The sequence below is a fragment of the Canis lupus genome, chromosome 22 (assembly GCF_011100685.1).
Source record: "Canis lupus familiaris isolate Mischka breed German Shepherd chromosome 22, alternate assembly UU_Cfam_GSD_1.0, whole genome shotgun sequence".
In the NCBI taxonomy this organism is placed as follows: domain Eukaryota; kingdom Metazoa; phylum Chordata; class Mammalia; order Carnivora; family Canidae; genus Canis; species Canis lupus.
The window spans coordinates 18063614-18083642 of NC_049243.1; the positions used below are offsets into that span (position 1 = coordinate 18063614).

The window sequence follows — 20029 nt, forward strand, 5'->3', positions numbered from 1 at the left end:
GAAAATTTTTCCTTTCATATTTTTTTTTCCCGTTGACCTTCAAATTTCCTGCTGAAAAATCAGCCTTATGGTCTGTTTCCTTCACCAGGTAGGAAAATCTTTAGCCATTCAAAGTTTTCTGCCCCTTTCTGTCTCTCATCTTCTGGGACACCTATACTTAGAACAAATGTTGGTTCACTTCATGTTGTCCCAAGAGTCTCTTAATGAGCTATCTCCAATATTTTCTTTTTCTCTATGCTGAGTTCCATTGCTCATCCTTAAGTTTTACTGATCACTTCCTCTACTTCACCTAGTCTGCTATCCCTCAAGGGTATTTTTCAGTCCAGTTATTATACTCTTCAGTTCTGGAACTTCTAGTTGGTAAATTTTTATATTTTCTAGGTCTTCACTGGAGTTCTTGGTGTTCATCTATTCTTCTCCTGAGATCGGTGAACATCTGTATGACTTATGTTGAATACTTGATCAGGTAAATCACTTCTCTCCATTTAATGAAGGACTTTTTCTGAGCATTTATCTTTTTCTTTAATTTGGAACACATTCCTCTATTTCTTCATTTTCCTTGACTGTCTGTATTGGTTCTATGCCATAGATATAAAACTGCCACATCTCTGTCTTAAGAGATGGCCTCTTGTAGGAGATGAACGTTAACCATTAACCCTGTCTCCCATCTTGCTTGTCTTTCTTACCTTTATGATTGTCTGAACAGCCTATTTTATTTTTAGTGGCTCCCATTATTTGAATGTATGCCAAGACCTGTCAGTGCCCAAATGAGGAGAATCTCAGTGAGCACCTAGATTCAGGCTGATTGGAAGCTAGACCCTCAGGCAACAGGTTTTAAAATATGCAAACATATACAGTTCTGTGGAACCGTAAGCATAAGTTCCATTTGCTACAGAGCCAGGACATTAGCTGTGGCCTCTGGGTGGTAGTCACAAAACTTAGGGTGTCAGTCAAGTGTATACCTGATTTCTAGGAGATATTGGCAACCTGTAGTCAAGTAGTCATAAAGCAAAAAGATGGCATCCATCAGCCTCTATCCCTGAGGTACGTATCCATAGACCCTTAGATGTGTGCCAAAATAGAGTCCTGCTCCTCAGTCCGAAGCTCCAGGATAGCAAACCCAGTTTTGATTTGCCAAGCCAGAGATGGAGTTTATGGTGAGAATGTGTCCCAGCCTCTTCTACCTACTTTGATGTGGGTCTTTCTCATTTGCCTAATGTGTAGTAGTTGCTCAGCTAATTTATAGATTTTTAGCAAAGGTTCAAAACCTTTCTTTTCACAGAAAGACTAGGAGTGTGTTTCAATCTGCTACCAGTGCAGTGCCTTCAAGATGGTAACTGGCTAAAAACAATTTGTTCCAGTCCCATGGGACCCACGCCTGGAAGCCCTGCTGGCCACCAGAGCTAGGCAGTCAAGGAGCAGACTCCTGGGTGACAGCCACAAAAACTGGGATACCATATGTCAAACATGGGGCACTAGACACAAGTATAAGAGTCTTTCCAGGAGATCCTGGCACTCTGGAGTGTAGCAGAGGGAGAGCACAAAGATAGAGCCCGCCCTCTGAGATCTCTAGAAAGGATAATAGTCAGCCCTTAGATGGAGTTAATTAGAAGCTTGCCCCTCAGGCTGTAGCTTTGAAGATAAGCTAATAAGCATGTTTCACAGAGACTGGGATGCTGGCCCTGTTGCCTCTTGTTGTGCCAAGGGGTAGGGGGTGGTAGTGGTTTAAAAATGTTATCTGTTGGTTATAGTCCTGTGGGCCCTTCAAGCATAAATACCACTAGGTGATCTAGAGGTGTTCCCTGGGTGGCAGCTGCAAAATATAGGATACCAGAGGAAGGAACAAGGTCCCTTCCAGAACATAACAGCTAGTTGGTACAAGGCACAGGGAGAGTTCAAAGATGGTACTCAGCAGCCTGCATCCCCGGAGAGGACCCCAGTAAGCCCTTACATGTGGGTTAAATGCCTGCCCCTTAGGCCAGTGCTTTAAGATGAGCTAATGAGTCTCTGTAATACAAAATTTGGGTACTTTTCAACCACCTCCTCTGGTCTGGGCCATGGGGAGAGTAGGACTGTGTACTCAAACCTTTTAGGAGAAGTTGTCAGTTTGTTACAGCCTTGGGGGTCTTATGGACATGAGATCAGTTGTTTTTCAAAGTAGGTGTTTTGAGGGATTGTCTCCAGAGTAGGTCTTGAAAGTGAAGTGCCTAATGTGTGATTAAAACCTTCACTTCTCAGGAAGAAGCTCCAGGTTTAGAGTTCCCTCCCAATCTGAGATTCTTTCTTGATTTTGAGTTATCATGCCAGAGGTAGAATTGATAGTAAATATGTGTCTCATCCTCTCTAACTGCTTTGATGTAATTTTTTTTTCTTATTTGCTTGGTATGGAGTTGTTGCTCAGCTAGTTTTGTTCGTTTGTTTGTTTTCCAGAGGAAATGGTTCCAAATGTAGCTATAGATTCAGTGAGTCCATAGCAGATGAGTTCAGCATTTTCTTATGTTGCCATCTTGAACTGGAACTTTTTCTTGTTCACTGGAAAACATAATCTCACTAAAAAAGTATTAGAGGAGTAATTCTGCATACACTCCTTTGCTATTGTCTATTTATCAAATTGTTTATTTCATCACAGGAAATTGTTTAGCTTTGAAAATAGCAGATATTTCTCAATGGCTATATCCATAAACTCCTTTGTAGCAAATGTTAATTCCATATACTTCTTCTTAGAATGCTCTCTACTGCTTTTCATAAGCCATGGTATTCTTGTTCCATTCATAGCAATTTTTATTTCCTTTCTTTCTTCACTCTTATTGCAGGAAAAATAGTATACAGGTTAAGAACGAATTTCCTAAAAAAAAAATAAAAAAATAAATTAAAAAAAATAAAAAAAAAAAGAACAAATTTCCTAGAATAAAACTGTTGGGTCTATCGCCTATGATTTCCTTGTACTCATTTCTTTATCTGTTACAATGCTGATTTTATTTTATTATCTTATTTTATTTTATTTTATTTTATTTTATTTTACTTATTTATAGGAGAGAGAGAGCATGCATACAAAAAGGGAGAGGAGCAGAGGAAGAGGGAGAGAATCTCAAGCAGACTCCCCACAGAGCATGAAGCTTGACACTGGCTCAATCTCACAATCCTGAGATCATAACCTAAGCCAAAATCAAGAGTCAGATGTTTAACCAACTGAGCCGACCCCAGATGCCCCTTAAAATGCTGATTTTAATGTTATGCTTATATCTTGAGTCTGTTGTGGTAATAGAAAAGTATAATTATTAATTGGAAAAATATTTGATGGCATTTAGTTACTACCCATAATTTTGGCTCTAAACATTCACACTCCTAAGATTTATTATCAAATCTATAGGGATGCCTGGGTGGCTCAGTGGTTGGGTGTCTGCCTTTGGCTCAGGGCGTGATCCTGGGGTTCCAGGATCGAGTCCCACATTGGGTTCCCTGGATGGGGTCTGCTTCTCCCTCTTCCTGTGTCTCTGCCTCTCTCTCTCTCTCATAAATAAGCAAAATCTTTAAAAAAGAAAAAAAATCTATATCCATATCATGATTTCTGAACTCCAGGTTCACATCTGAATTTGGCATTCCCAGTTTCTTATTGGAATTCCATATTCTTCTACCACAAACTACCACCTTTCCTTAATCTATCCTCTCCTTCTGCCAGTTAATGCCTGTTTATGAGATCACAATGTTAACCAAACTAGAAATAGAAATGTTATTCTTGAACTCCACGCCTTAACTTCCATCTATTCAATGAGGCTGTATTCTTTCCTTTCTCACAACCAACACTCAGTTCAGATCTTTATTATTTCATGACCCTAAGAAGCCCTACCAAATTAATATGCCAATATAATTGTAATCCAATACTTTCAAGTACCTTTCTTTTCCCCTAAAATTCCTTGTCCTGTTTCTTAAAACTTTCTGTGACCTGGCCCAGGTAAACATTTCCACTCTTATATCCACAATTCTCTTCTTTGTTACTGGTCAAACCTATAACCATCTCGAATCTCCCAATCTTTGCCACTTTCTTAAATTTTCCCCTGGAATATTTCCCCATAGATTTGTTATTCTTTCCCCAAAAAAATGCCACATACCCTACAATTTTATACTTCAATTTTTGAATTACATGAAAATCTAATTATTCACTCTTGTTTAAATCCCAAAACATTTTAATCAAATTTATTCTGTCTCAAAGTTATTTTTGTACTTATTCTCTATTGGAGAAAACATGTATTATTTTCAACAAGACAGAATTGTCCTACTTTGGAAATAGTAGTAAAGGAAGCTATGGTAAACAGAAGGAACATCTGAATTTGAATCCCTGACTCATTCACTTATAAGCAGTTTGATCTAATGCAAGTGACTAAATCTTTCTGATTCTCCATACAAATGGGAATGAGACATTTTAAGTTTTGCTGTAGTAAAAATAAATATGATTTTCATTACATGTTGGCATAATGGCTAGTATTCTGTAAGTATTAAAGAGATGTTCATAAAACAATAAACATGGAAATTTAGTTTATTAATTTAGAGTTAAGTGGGAAATTTTATATTAATTTCCAGAGTCTCAAAAAAAATTTCTAGATCCTCGCCATTGAGGCTAAGCACTAGAAACCAAAGTGGGGGTAGGTACCCATTCAAGGGCACACAATAAACTGAATGAAAAAAACAAGAAATTAGAGGTAAACCAATGTATATGATTATTACAAGGTATGAGAAGAAAAATGGAGCCTGATGCTCTATGAGACTCTACACTTTCATTTCTGGTATCCAATTTAGTCCTACAGTATGGCCAAGCCTCAGCCAACGGTAGAAACAAGTAAAAAGTGATAAGGAGAGTATATTGCCCAGGTAGGTTCTGATGACTCACATTGGCACTGTCTCTTAGTAAGTTGGCATACAATTTATTTTTACCTACATTTTATGTCCAAGCACTGATTATACTTAATGATAGCCACCTTCCCTATTCTTATTTTTATCAGTCCACATTATGACAGTGTGAGCACAGCACATTTGGCATTTCATCAAGTATTCTCTGTCTAGCAATTCAGTGGGCCCACGATCATCCCTGTGAGCAGCAATTTCCAGATCTCTTGGTTGGTATGGTAGCAGCCTATATACCAAGTCCCAAAGAGCATGCCTATTTATCTATTTTGCCACTAAAAACAGTATATAAATGGAACCATTTTTCTAAAAGCACTTAGAGTTTAGAAATCTCACTAACTAGATAGCCAACCCCCACTCTAGAGTTCATCCCAATGTGATATTCTTTGTGAGGACTAGGGAGCTCAGCTGAAAGAAATTGAAGATGCATTTCCACATCCAAATACATTGTGGGTAAATCGCCAGCACTAATCTGCTGCTGCCTGACTGAAGTTTCAACTTTATCATTACATACCATGCCTGATATTCCACTGGTATACCTGCCCCAGTCCTTCACTATAAAGTCTGTGTCTCCCATTCTGACATCAGGGAACATCAAATAGCCTGACTCTTATCTCAATCATTCTCCATAACCCCTTTGTTCTAACTCCATGTTTCTTTTTTTTTTTAATTTTTATTTATTTATGATAGTCACAGAGATAGAGAGAGAGAGAGGCAGAGACACAGGCAGAGGGAGAAGCAGGCTCCATGCACCAGGAGCCGGACGTGGGATTCGATCCCGGGTCTCCAGGATCGCGCCCTGGGCCAAAGGCAGGGCTAAACCGCTGCGCCACCCAGGGATCCCTAACTCCACGTTTCTTAAACTGTTGATGATTGAAATTACCAGTGGTAACTGGTAACAGAAGACTGTGAAGTGCTACCTAAGTCTACAGATTCAGTACCTCCAGAAATCTAGAAACTGTGTATTTTAACAAGTACACTAATGATTATTTTTAATATAATTTAGAATTTCAGAGTATTTTCATTATTCATTGCTGGACTTATTTGCTTCAAAATATATTCCTCTGTGTCTCACACTTCAAATTGATCTCAGTAAGTGCAACATACATAAAGTTGACCCTGAATTTTTTTTTGTTCTTTGATCACCAATGAACTTTTCTTCTCCTTCACTTGTGGGAAAACTCCTTGGAAACTGTCATCCCCGGAAACTATAGATCATCTAAAATCCCAAATTTATATATCCTAATCAAACCACTAATATCCATCTATCCATGTCCCCTCCTAAAACCATCTCAGAATAACAAATTTTCACTCTTACAATAAGTGGATTGTGTCTTTTCCTAATGGTATATCGTTTGTTTACCTGGACAGACCCAGCTTCGCTTTCTTATTTACCTAGTGTAGATTCTGTATTTCATTACAATCACCCCCTTAAAAATGGTCTTTTATCTCCAGATATTTTATACTCTATTTCATACTCTAGCTATGGATAAACTCAGATATCTTCTCTGTGTTTTATTAATGGAGTGGGCAGGTTATTCCTAGGGAAAATCTCACATCCTGGAATCAGTGTGCTGCTATAGATTCATGAATGCTAACCTCATTTGTTAACAAAGATCACTCACTCTCTACAATTACTACAGTCATCTTTTCCTTTTTTTTCCCCTCAAACCTACCATTGCTTTGCTACCTATTGATTTTCTTTATGTCATTACAAAAATACAAGCCATAAGGCATAAATCCCCTCATCTTCAGTAAAATGTTTAACATATTTGTTTTTGAATCTATCTTCTGGTTTTCTTCTGTGAAGATAGAAAATTTAATCAAATGACAATCTCTCCACAGAGGCTGTGAATCACAGTTACATGACTTGTATTCCACTTATTTCTCTTACATTATCTGTATCTCCTTCTCAATAGAATCATTCCCATTAGGAATTAATGATCCTTGAGTGCCTGGGTGGCTCAGTCGGTTGAGCTTCTGCCTTCAGCTCTGGTCATGATCCCAGGGTCCTGGGATCAAGCACAGCATCAGGATCCCTGCTTAGTGGGGAGCCTGCTTTTCCCTCTCCTTGCTACTTGTCCTCTCTTGCTATTTCTCTCTCTCTCTCTCTCTCAATTTTTTTTTAAATAGGAATTAATGGGGCAGCCTGGGTGGCTCAGCGGCTTAGTGCCACCTTCAGCCCAGGGCATAATCCTGGAGACTCAGGATTGAGTCCCACGTTGGGCTTCCTGCAGGGAGCCTGCTTCTCCCTCTGCCTGTCTCTGCCTCTTTCTCTCTCTCTCTATGTGTCTCTCATGAATAAATAAATAAATAATCTTTTTAAAAAATAGGAGTTAATGATCCTTTAAAATTGGGAATTAATGATCCATCTTAAAGAAAAATCTTACCTTGATTCTTCATCCACTAAAGTTATGTCTTCTCTTTTTCTTCAGAGAAAACATTTTGAAAACTATTATCTGCTTGTTCTGTTTCTACTTCTCTCACAATACCATTCTTGTACCATTCTTTTGTTCCTCACCTCCATGTTTGCAAATCCAGTGGACACATCTCTGTCCTCATCTCACTTTTTATAAGTGTCATATGATGGACACCTTCCTCCTAGAAACATCTTCATAGTCTCTATTGCAACTTGTCGTGCCCTCCTTTTTCCTTCTCTCTCTAAACATTTTTTATTATTATTAAATTCATTTGTTTCTAAATTGCTCAAAAAGCTTCTAAAAATTATGGGGATTTTTTTTTCAGTAATCAATGTTTAAGTTATTTTTTCACCATTCTCTCCTGATATGATTCTATTCACACTAAATACCTAAGTGTCATCTCTGTGCCAACTGCTTCCAACATTACATATGTAACAAAAAACACATTTCTGAGTATTTAAATTATATATTCAACTACCCACTTTGTTTCTGTCCCTGAATGCTTAGTGGTATCTGAAAGATAACATATCCAAAACTTTTGTTGTTTCCCTAGAACATATTACTTCACTAACTTTCCCTTTCAAATAAATATAAGACCAAATATTGTTCTGGAGTTTCAAACCAAAAACTCTAATGAGACTTTCTAATTCATTTATCTCCATTATCTTCCCTATGCATTGATTAAGTCTATAGATCCAACCTCTAGATGCTATCAAAAATTAATCTACGTTTCTCCATCTGCACTTATAGCATTTGAGCCAGGCTATCATATCATGTCTAGACATCTTGAGATGCCTTTCAATCTGGTTCCTGTCAAGTCCATTCTTTATCTAACTACAAAAATGCTCTTTTGAAAGCATAAAGTGATCCATGCTGTTCTTATTCTTGGTATCCAACAATGGACTCCCACTGAGCTCCATATAAAAAGGACCATCTTTTCTGTGGCCTATAAACCTGTACACAACCTAGTTCTTGTCCATCTCTAGAAACATCATTTTCAATGATTCTTTCCTTCACTTATTATGCTTTAGTGCAAAGATTGAAAATTAGAGGACTATGGATATTGACAGTTCTCTGTAGGTTTGTTTTCAACATCTTGCACATGGAGGCATAGTCTGTTGCTGTAGGGAAAGTACAGGCACATTCATATAATCAACAGCCTTGGTTTGCTTGAAGGCTTGAAAATAAAGATCTCTTTCCCCAGAGCAAAATGGAAGACTTGCTTTCTGCCCCTCATAAAATACTTGGATTTTCTGAAATGAGGGATCCTCTCCTGTGCAATGCAATCTACTACATATGCTGGTGTCAGCTGGCCCCCTTGCATTGATCAGTGGGAAACTAAAGCTGGGGGAATCAACACAAATGCTGATGATCTGACTAGTGTTTTAATGCGAACCATAAACTGTCCTTTTTCCCTGACACAGAAGTCTTACATTTTGTGGCATTAATGAAATCTGAAGGTTAATTTGTTAGTTTGCAAGTAGGGTAAAATCCCAGACCGTCTTCAGGTTTTGTTTAGTCTTGGTAGTAATTCCTTGCTGTTTGTTTTTTACAATTTAAATGATCTGACAATATTGTAAAATATGGGGATTACATGGGAAAATCTAGATCTAAACTTCTCTTTAAAAATTATAACCTCTAGCTAAATCTGGACCCTCCTTCACCCATGGCAAAAGCTCTCAGGCTAAATAGTGACTCTGATCTTTATGAGAAGCATGTACTCTCAGTTTACCAGAGACGCCCCTCACCTTATTGTTATATTGATACCAATATATCACCTTATTGTTATATTGATACCCCACTGTCATTTGTTATTTATCACTGAGATTGCACTGTTGTTTTCTGTATTGCAAAGTTGAGGGAGAAAACAAAAGATGGACCTAGGAGACTAGTATATCATAAATTTAGGACAGAGCATATTTCTTTGTGTTAGTGAAAAATATTCCTGTGAGTTTAATATGTAATCAGAGAGTGTCCCTTTAGGAAGAATACAATTAAGATTCCATTAATATGCAAACAAAGTATATCTGGGTTAAAAGAATACAACTAAAGATGCCCTTCTACTTTACTTACTTACCTGACTGGCCCCAGTAAGTCATTTGAGTCACCACCACCTCTGCTCTGGCCAAAATTCCCTGCTTTCAGCACATAAAACAAGCCCAGAACTGTCCCACTTAGTGCCCTTTTGTGCTGTTTTATCTGCCAGGAGTGCATTTCCTGTGGCTCTTCACACAGCCTGCTTCTTTTCATCCTCCAAATCTCACTCTAAATATCATCATCTCAAAGAGGTCTTCTCCAAACATCCTCTCTAATTAGATTTGTCCCTGTCATTTTCTACCATGGCACATTTTCATGATCTTAACAGCACTTTTCTACATTTGTAGTTTCATATTGATTTGTTTATATAATGTCTGTTTTACCACAAGACTCTAACTTCTTCAAGGAAAGAGACCCTTCTAGGCTTATATATCTAGTGCAAAGCAAAGTATATGACCTTACCTGATTCAATATTTGATGAATAAATGAGCAAAGTGTCTTAAAATGTATTCTGATAGGGTAATTTGACATACTGACTCTCTGTAGGTTGCACTGGCATTGAAAAATTTTATTGCTGAGGTGCAATTTGTTGGGATGTTGACCTCTTAAAAGTTTTCCTCTTTTGTGAAGCTTGTCCTAACAAAAAAAAAAAAAAAGAACTTCTAGAGTAAGAAACATAAATCTCTAGCCACTTCCATTAGGTCAACTGTCTGTCATTCAATTGTTATGAAATAAACACTTTACCTTTTTGTTTAGTACATTATATCTGTACAAGCACACGTTTTTAAATTCTTCAACTCCCTGTTCTCCAAATAGCGATGTGTTGGAGGAACCCCGATTTATAGCTTTTTCCAAACTTCTTTATTATTTAAAGTACTGTGGCTGATTTCAGGCTGTCGAGATCAGGTTACTAAAAACATATTTGGAAAGAAATGTACATAATTTACTCTTATGAAGTGGATCAAATTGGCTGGATTGTACCATTATTATAATGTCCCTAAATTACATACTTATGCATCTCAAATTAACAAATTCGGCTGATAATGTATTTAATAAATAACTTAATGTTTCATACCTCAGTCTGTAAAACCGTCTTGCTCTATTTCCTTTCAAAGCTGATTTAAGACCCAAGGTTGCACCTGTTTGTTATGAAATGATTGGTATATCCCCACAATTCATATGTTGAAGCCTGAACTTGGACTGTGACTATACTTGGAGATAGAGTCTTAAGGAGGTGATTAAGATTACATGAGGTCATAAGAGTAGGGTCCTTATTCTAGGGGACTGGTGTCATTACAAGAACAAGAGACACTAGAGACATGTCGCTGAGTGTACACAGAGAAAGGTCACATAAGGATATAATGAGAACGTGGCTATCTGCCAGCCTGGAAGAGCAGTCTCACCCAAAATCAACTCTGCTGGCATCTTGATGTTAGAAATGTAAGAAAACAAATTTCTGTTGTTTAAGCCACCCAGTCTATGTTGTTATAGCCCAAACAAACTAATGTGCAGTTAAATATTAGATGCACATATCCTTAGATTTCTTCCTCTTTCTTAAATATAGACAGATAATGCTAAAAAGACATAAAAAAGCAGATACATCAAACTATATATTACATATACTTACATCTTTTAATGAATTATGCATTATGATATACAATATACATTTTCTCACTGTATTTACTTTAGTTTCACATATTAGGAATGCGATTAAGCTATTTTAAGAAAAAGCTAGAATTTGATTATAAGTATGCATATATATCCATACAATATTCACATATGAATTTTACATAAATGCATATATTTGATATAAAATCAACTTTTATAGAAATTATTGAATTTTTAAATTCTTACCAATGCACCTTTTCTCCCATTTAATGTGGCTTCTGAAGTGATTTTCTCCAAAGCAATATTCTTAATTAAAATAATAATAAACCCTTTACTTCCTTTGATTTCTTATACTGTGTAGTTCATCTAAGTGATTTTTTTTAAGTGATTTTTTATAGTTATCTCACTTTTCTTTAAATGAGACCTTATTTCCATCTTCATCTTACAGGGAAGGAAAAGTAGGAAAGAAAAATGAAATGACCACTACATCTATCTTGAAATATAATTGGGATGTGAACATACAAAATTTAACTTTAAAGATGTTGAAAATATTTTAATTTCGCTTCTAACTCATTTTTATTTACTGAGATACAATTGACACATAATATATTAGCTTCAGGCATAAAACATAAGGACTCAATATTTGTAGATATTGTGAAGTGATATCACAGTAAAGTACAGTTAATATACATCACTATTCATATTTATAATTTTTCTTATGATGAGAACTTTTAAGATTTACTCTCTTAGGAACTTTAAAACTACTACACAGTGTTATTAACTATGATGGACATCACATCCCTGTGACATCTTTATATTATAGCTGGAAGTTTATACTTTTTTAACTCTTTCACCCGTTTTGGCCAGGCCCACCCCCACCTCTAGCAATCACCAATCTTTGTATTATGACTTTAAAGATTATGCATATAAGTGATATAATATGGTATTTACCTTTTTCTGACTTATTTCACTTAGCATAATGCCCTCAAAGTTCATCTATATTGTTGCAGATAGTAAGAGTCCTTCTTTTTTATGGCTGAATAATATTTCATTGTGTATATATACCACATTTATCCATTCATCCATCCATGGAGACTTAGATTGCTTCCTCTAAGGCAATAGACAGACAGTTATTCTGTCTCTAAATAGCTCTTAGAGACAGAAAGGACAATAGAAAAGATCAATGAAACTATTTCCAAAACTTAGGAAATAGTTTAGCCAAACTAAGTCTTGGCTATTGTAAATAATGATACCAGGAATAGACATCCATATCTATTTGAATTAGTGTTTTTGTTTTCTTTAGATAAATACCCAGAAGAAGAATTCCTGGATCATATAGTAATTACAGTATTTTTAATTTATTAGGAAACTTCATACTGTTTTCTATAGTGGCTGCATTTATTAAATTTCAACAAGCAGTACCCAAAGACCCTTTTTTCCACATTCTTTCCAACATTTATTTTTTCTTGTCCTTTTGATAATAGCCATTCTAAGAGGTATGAAGTGATATTTCACGTTGCTTTTGATTTGCATTTCTGTGTGGATTAGTGATGTTGAGCTCATTTCATGTACCTCTTTGGAAAAAATGTATATTTAGATCCTCTGCCCATCTTTTAATTTGACTATTAGTTTTTTTTGCTATTGGGCTGTAGAATTCTTTATATATGTTTTGCAAGCATTTTCTCCCATTTGGTAGGTTGCCTTTTTATCTGGTGATGGTTTCCTTTACTAGGTAGAAAAATGGTAGAAAACTTTCAATTTCATGTAGTCCACTTGATTTTCGCTTCTGTTGCCTCTGCTTTTGATGTCAAATAAAAAAAATCATTGCTAAAATCAATGTTAAGGAACTTACCCCTATGTTTTCTTCTAGGAGTTTTATGATTTCAGGTTGTATGTTCAAGTTTTTAACACATTTTGAGTTAATTTTTTGCTAACTATATAAAATAATGGTCCAGTTTCATTCTTTTGTATATGGCTGTCCAGTTTCCCCTGCCTGCCATTTACTGAAGAGACTATTCTTTCCCCATGTATATTATTGGCTAATTTGTCAGAAGTTAATTGATCATATTTATGGAAGTGTATTACTGAGCCCTCTATTCTCCATTGATCTATAGGTCTATTATTATGATAATACAAACAGCTTTGTTCTTTTTTTTAAAAGATTTTATTTATTCATGAGAGACACAGAAAGAGAGAGAGAGAGAGAGAGGCAGAGACAGGCAGAGGGAAAAGCAGGCTCCCTGCGGGGAGCCTGATGTAGGACTAGATCCCAGGACGCAGGGATCACAACCAGAGCTGAAGACAGACCTGAACCACTGAGCCACCCATGAAACCCCAAACAGCTTTGTTCTATTTGACATTTCTTCGGCTATCTGGGGTCTTTTTTTGGATCCATACAAATTTTAGGATGGTTCTATTTCTCTGAAAAATGTCATTTGAATTTTGATAGAGATGGCATTGAATCTATAGATTGTTTTAAGTATTGTTGACATTTTAACAGTGTTCTTCAAATCCATGAGAATAGAATATCTTTGTATTTGTGTTCTTCCTTGGTGCTTTATACTTTTCAGTGTATGGGTGTTTGACCTCCTCGGATAAATTTATTTCTAAATATTTTCTTTTGTATGCTACTATGTTGAACAAAAGTGTCAAAAGTTGGGATCCTTGTGTTGTCCCCAATCTTGAGGAAAAGCTTTCAACCTTTTACTAATAATTAGTATATAATAATTTATAATAATTTAGTATTATTAGTATATAATAATTTAGTATTATGTTAGCTGTGGGATTATCCTAGAGAGTATTTATGTTGAGAAATGATTTCTCTACACCCAGTTATGGAGAGTTTTATCATAACTGGATGTTGATTTTTGTCAAATGCTTTTTCTACATCTTAGGGAGGTGATCGTATGATTTTCTTCCTTCATTTTGTTAATGTAGTATATCACATTGAATGATTTGCAGATGATTAATAACTACCATTTTTTAATAAGTACCACTTGAAATGATGTATGATCCTTTTAATGTATTGTTGAGTTCGGTTTGATAGCATTTTTTGTTGAGGATTTCTGCATTTATTGTCATCAGAGATACTAATCTATAATTTTCTTGTGTGCTGTTGTCTGGTTTTGGTATCAGGATAATGTTGGCCTCCTAAAATGACATGTTTCCTCTTCTGTTTTTTGGAAAAGTTTGAGAAATATCTGGTATTAATTCTTTTATTAAATATTTGTTAGAATTTACCAGTGAAGCTATCTAGTCTTGAAATTTTGTTCATTGTGAGGTCTTTGATTACTAATTGAATCTCCTTCTTAGTAACTGCTCTATTATGATTATCTGTTTCATTATGATTGAGTTTTGTTAAATTGTAAGTTTCTAGGAATGTTTCCATTTCTTCTAGATTCTCCAATGTATGATTGTTCATAGTAATATCCTATCCTTAGTTTTCTTCTTAGTATTTTTTTATTCTATTTGAGCCTCACCTTTTTTTAATCTAGCTAAAAGTTTGTCAATTTTGTTTATCTTTTCAAAAAAATAGCTCTTAGAGACAGAAAGGACAATAGAAAAGATCAGTGAAACTATTTCATTTATTTCTGCTCTGGTCTTTGTTATTGCCTTCCTCCTAACTTTGGCCTTTGTTTATTCATCTTGCTCTAGTTCCTTGAGGTGTAGAATTAGAATTTTTTTTAGATTTTCTTGTTTCTCATATAGAGATTTATTCCTATAAACTTCCCACTTGGAATTGTCTTGCTTCATTCCATAAGTTTGGTGTTGAATATATTTCATTTCATTTGTCCCAGGGCATTTTTTTTAATTTCTATTTCTTCTTTGCCCCCTTGGTTGTTCAGTAGCCTATTGTTTAATCTCCACATTTGTGATTTTCCCATTTTATTAATTTCTAGTCTATTATAGTCAGAAAAGATTCTTGATATGATTTCAATCTTCTTAAATTAAATCTGTTCTGCAGCCTAACATATGATCAACCCTGGAGCATGTTCTGTGTTCACTTGAGAATATTCTGTTGCTTTGGAGTGGAATGTTCTATATATGTAAGTACACCTGGTCTAATGTGTCATTTAAGGTTGATGTTTCCTTGCTGATTCTCTGAATAATCTATCCATTGATAAAAGTAGAGAATTAAAGTCCCCTACTATTATTTTTTTGCTATCCATTTCTTCTTTTAGGTCTCTTAATTACTGCTTTATATATTTAGGTGATCCTATATTGGGTGAATATTTAGATAAGTTATATTCTTTTTGATTAACCCCTTTATCATTATGTGATGACCTTTTTCATCCCTTATATCAGACAAAATAGGCTTTAAAACAAAGTCAGTAATAAGTATAGCTGCCCCAGCTTTCTTCCATTTGCATAGAATATTATGTTTCATATCTCTATGTTCAGTCTGTCTTTACAACTGAAGTCTTTTGTAGGCAGCGTATGTATGGTTCTTTTTAAATTCATTTAGCCATTTATGTCTTTTGATTGGCAAATTTAGTCATTAACATGTAAATTACATATTGGTACATATGTTACTGCTATTTCGTTAATTATTTTCTGGCTGTTTTGTAGTTCCCTCTTTTCTTGCTTTCTTCTACAGTTTGATGAATTTCTTAGCAGTGTGCTTAGATTTCTCTTTATTGTGTATCTGCTATAGTTTTTCCTTTGTGGTTACCATGAGGCTTTACAAATAACAGCTCACTTTCCCCCAAGCTGCTTTGTGTTCGATTTCACAGTTTATATCTCATTTTGTGTATCCCTTAACAAATTATTGTAGTTACATTTGTTTGTATTACTTTATTAAATCTTCATGCTAGTTTTATATGTGATTAATCCACCACCTTTACAAAACTAGATTATTCTGAATCTTACCATATATTTACCAGTGAGACTTATACTCTGTTTTCCAGTTAGTAATTACCACCCTTTTTATTCAACTCAAAAGTTTTTGTTTTGTTTTGTTTGTAAGGCCAGTCTAGTGGTGATGCACTTCTTTGGCTTTTGCTTCTCTGGAAAACTCTTTACCTCTTCTGATTCTGAATGACATCTCTTTTGGATAGACTAGTCCTAATGAGAAGGTGTTTATCCGCTCTTGGGATGTACCTGTATCACATATCATGTAATTCCCTTTTGGCCAGCAAAATCTGATAGTCCTATGGAAATTCCTTTGTAACTTGTTTTTCTCCATGTTTTTAAGAATCTGTCCTTGCCCTTAACTTTTGACAGTTATAGCTTTAATTTAATAACTTTAATTATAATGCATCTTCTTCTTATGGGTCTCTATAGGGCCCATTTATAGGAACTCTCTGGGCTTTCTCCACCTGGATGTATTTCTTTCCACTGGTTAAGAAAGCTTTCAGCCATTAAACCTTCATATAAGCCTTTTGCCTATTTCTTTATTCTTCTGGGACTCCTAGAAATTGAATGCTAGTCTGCTTGATGTTTTTCCATGAGTCCTTCCACTATCGTCCCCTCACTTCTTTTTTTAAAATTTTTGCAGCTATGACTGAGTTCTACTGTCCTGTGTTCAAGTCCATGGATTTTTTTCTTCTTCCTTATCTAGTCTGAACTCTTTTTGTGTATTTTTTTTATTATTTTAGTCTTCATTTCTGTGACTTCTATTTGGCACTCTTATGTTTTCTCTTTGTTGAAGTTCTGACATGGCCATCCATTCTTTTGAGATCAGTGACTATCTTTGTGACCACTAAGTTGGTCTTTTAATCAGAATTTTATAAAGGACATTTTTGAGGACTTATCCTGTTTTTCATCTGGAACTTATCCCTTTCTTCATTTTCCTTGACTCTCTGTATTAGTTCTATGCAGTAGATAAATCAGCCACATACCCCAATGTTGAGGCATGTCTTCTCATAAGAGATGAACCTTATCTTTCACTCTGTCCTCTATCTTGGTTGTCTCTCTGAGCAGCCTATTTCATTTTTAGTGCCTCCCAGTCATTAAGAAGGTGCCAAGACCTGCATCTCAAAGGGGAGGATCTCAGCACCTAGATTCAGGCTGATTGGAAGCCAGACCCTTGGGCAACAGCTTTTAAAGTATGCTAATATATGTAGTTCTATGGGACCACAAGCCTAAGCCTCTCTGGACACCAGAACTGGATGCTGTAAAGCTGTCCCTTAGGCAGAAGTTGCAATAATCAGGGTGCCAGATAAGTGTTTAAGACAGAAGGTACCAAGCTGGTGTCCATTAGCCTCCATCCTTGGAAACCACTTCCTTAGGCTTCTAGATGTGCCAAACCAAAATCCTGCTTTCATGCTGAAGCTTCAGGATAAGCAAATAGGCCTTTTACACAGAAAGACTAAGGGAATATTTCAGTCCACTGTCGGGTTGGTAGGGAGCCAAGCACTGTCTCTCCATTTATTAGTCTCATTTGACCAAGGAACACAAGCTTCATTGGCCACCAAGGTGATTTTTAGGCAGAGCCACATAAGTCAGGGAACCTGATATAAAAACTGGGGCATTAGACATATGTAGAAATTCATCTGTGCAAGAGTGCTGTAGAGAGGGAAGGTGAATACCATACCTGACCTCTGTGGTCTCTGAAGAGGATCACAGGGGGCCCTTAGATGTGTATTTAAATAGAAACTTCCCCTTCAGGCTGTTACTATGAAGATAAGCTAATGGTCCTCTTTCAGAGAAATACTGGGCTGGGCACCTCAGACTTTGTCTCTTCTTGTGCCCCAGGGGTGGTAGCTGGCCAACAACTGTCTATTACATCCCTCGGGGACCCAGGAATGCAGGGCTTGCTGGGTATCAGAATTAGATTAGAATTACTAGATTATTCTGAATCTTACCATATATTTACGATCTAGAGATGATCCCAGGTAGCAGCTGCACAAACTGAAACATCAGACTGAGGGAAGATTTCTTTCTTGGAGATAGCAGCTAGCTGGAGTGAGGTAGAGGCAGAACATGAAAATGATGTCTACTAGCTTCTGTTCTCTGAGAGCAGCTCAAAAAGTCCTTAGTTAGGTATCAAACCAGAAGCCTGATCTTTAGGGGAAGGCTCCAGGACAAGGAAATAGGCCTATTTCACAGCAAGACTGGTATCTGTTTCAGTCTATTGTCTGTACAGTGCCTTAGGGGTGATAGCTGGCCAAGAACTGTCTCATGTAGTCTCATGGATCTAGGAATCCAAGCCCTGCTAGCCAACAAGGTCAAGTGAGCCTGAGTGCTAGATTCAAAGCACCATGGCACCAGACACCTGTGAAATCCACCTCGCTGGATACTGTTGTTCTAATGTAGCAGAGAGAAAGTACAAGGATGGCAGCTGCCAGCCTCTGTCCCTGAACACAGTTGTAGTCATCCTACATGCATTTAATGCATCCTAGATATACATTAAATTAGATGCCTGCCTCTCACATCACCACTTTATTATAAGCAAATGAGCTTCTATCACAGAAATCCTGGGTGCTTTCCTATCTGCTTCCTCTGCACTGGACCTTGGGGTCAGTAGGTCTGTGCCCATGAGCCCCTGAAGACTGATTTCTCAGTTTACTATAATCTTGTGGGTGTTTGGATGCAAGTCCTCTTGGGTTTCTTTCTTTCTTTTTCTTTCTTTTTTTTTTTTTAATATCCCCTTGGGTTTCAATGTTACGTTTTGGAGGCTCATCTCTCAGGTACAGGTCTTAAAATTAGGGGTACCTGATGTAGAGTTTAAATCCTTCACTCCTCAGGAGGCAGCTCCAGGTTTTAAGCTCCCTCCTGATTTTGGGTCACTGTACTGAAAGGAGTGGCTTTTGGTAAGAATGTGTCTTTGTGTCTCCTACCTGCTTTGATCTGGATTTTTTCCCCCTTGTTTCCCCAAGATAGGAGTCGCTCAGCTAGTTTGGGGGGTTTTTGCCAGAGGAAATTTTTTCCTTATGTATCTACAGATAAGGTCTATCTTATGGGAGGAGGTAAGTTCAAGGATCTTCCTATGTCCCCATCTTTAAAAGGAACCTTAGAGACTTCACACATTATGTTTTACTGCTTGATTCTCACAGCATCATTCCAGTAGGTTATGGATTTAGGCCCATTGTGAGGAAGAGAGAAAAGCAGGAAAAGGCAAAAGGAGAATCTGATCTTCAACATTGCTTCAAATACCTGGTCTCTTTGGCATCAGTTTGGTCTTCCAGAGCATTCTTCAAATGTAAATGAAGACATTTTTGTGCCTTTCCACATAGACCCGTCACTGGTGCAAACTGCCCACTGAAGGGGCCATGACCTTGAACAAACAGTGCCCAGATTGATAGCAAGGCCTGGGGAGAAATTCAGCCATAAGCCATCAGCAAGCCAAGCTCCCAGCACCCCAGATCAGTGCCTTGGTCTTGAAAGAGGAGGATCTTGATGGTGTTGAGCATCCCCTGCATTCCATCCTTTATATTACATGTTTTTTAATGTAATATCGTCTTACCAGAAATAGCTCATGTAGGATTTTTGTCAGCGCCTTTGACTCTGTAATCTTTTATAAGAGGAAGGCTAATGGGAAAATCTATAACCTCTACTATTACAGCTGGTGTCAAAGACATTGATCTGTGTCTTCATTCTCTACAACACAGGTTTATCTCCCTCACAGCCACTGCTTACCTAGTAAGGTGACCAAAATACCTCCCCCTGTGACCTCTAGACCACTGGCCATCATGGCCACCTCAGATTGTGCCTGCTGCATTTATTTTCACAATTGGAAAGGCAAGTACTATGATATGTCCCAGTGGATTACTTGAGAGCCAGATGCATTTTTTACTTGCTGGAATCCTACAACAGTCCCATTTTGGTTATGCCTGCCATGATCATAACTCATTTTCTTGACTATTGATCTCTTAGAATAAGAACCCCAAAGTAACTGAGTGGCAGCTAAAGCTTGCAGTTGCAGCCGAGGCAAAATTTTACCTTTATCCTCTTTGGGTTTTCAGCTGTGCCTGAGAATTAAATTGGCCTAAGACAGTTTGACAGGAGAAAAACATACACATTTATGTAAGTTTTATATAATATAGAAGGCCTCTTTAGGGAATAAGGACCCAAGGAAGTGGTAAAACCCTAAATGCTTTTATGCTAGGTTGAACCAAGGCAAT

General features: G+C 36.8%; 1 long non-coding RNA gene across 1 annotated transcript; it reads right to left on the minus strand.

The window, feature by feature from the left end:
- Positions 1 to 2633: 2633 nt before the first annotated feature.
- Positions 2634 to 18412, minus strand: LOC111091789. Its single transcript, XR_005376014.1, has 4 exons — positions 17771 to 18412; positions 10101 to 10266; positions 9819 to 9992; positions 2634 to 2845 (listed from the first exon to the last, which is right to left on the minus strand). It is a non-coding gene; the product is annotated as an uncharacterized LOC111091789 (long non-coding RNA).
- Positions 18413 to 20029: the final 1617 nt, after the last annotated feature.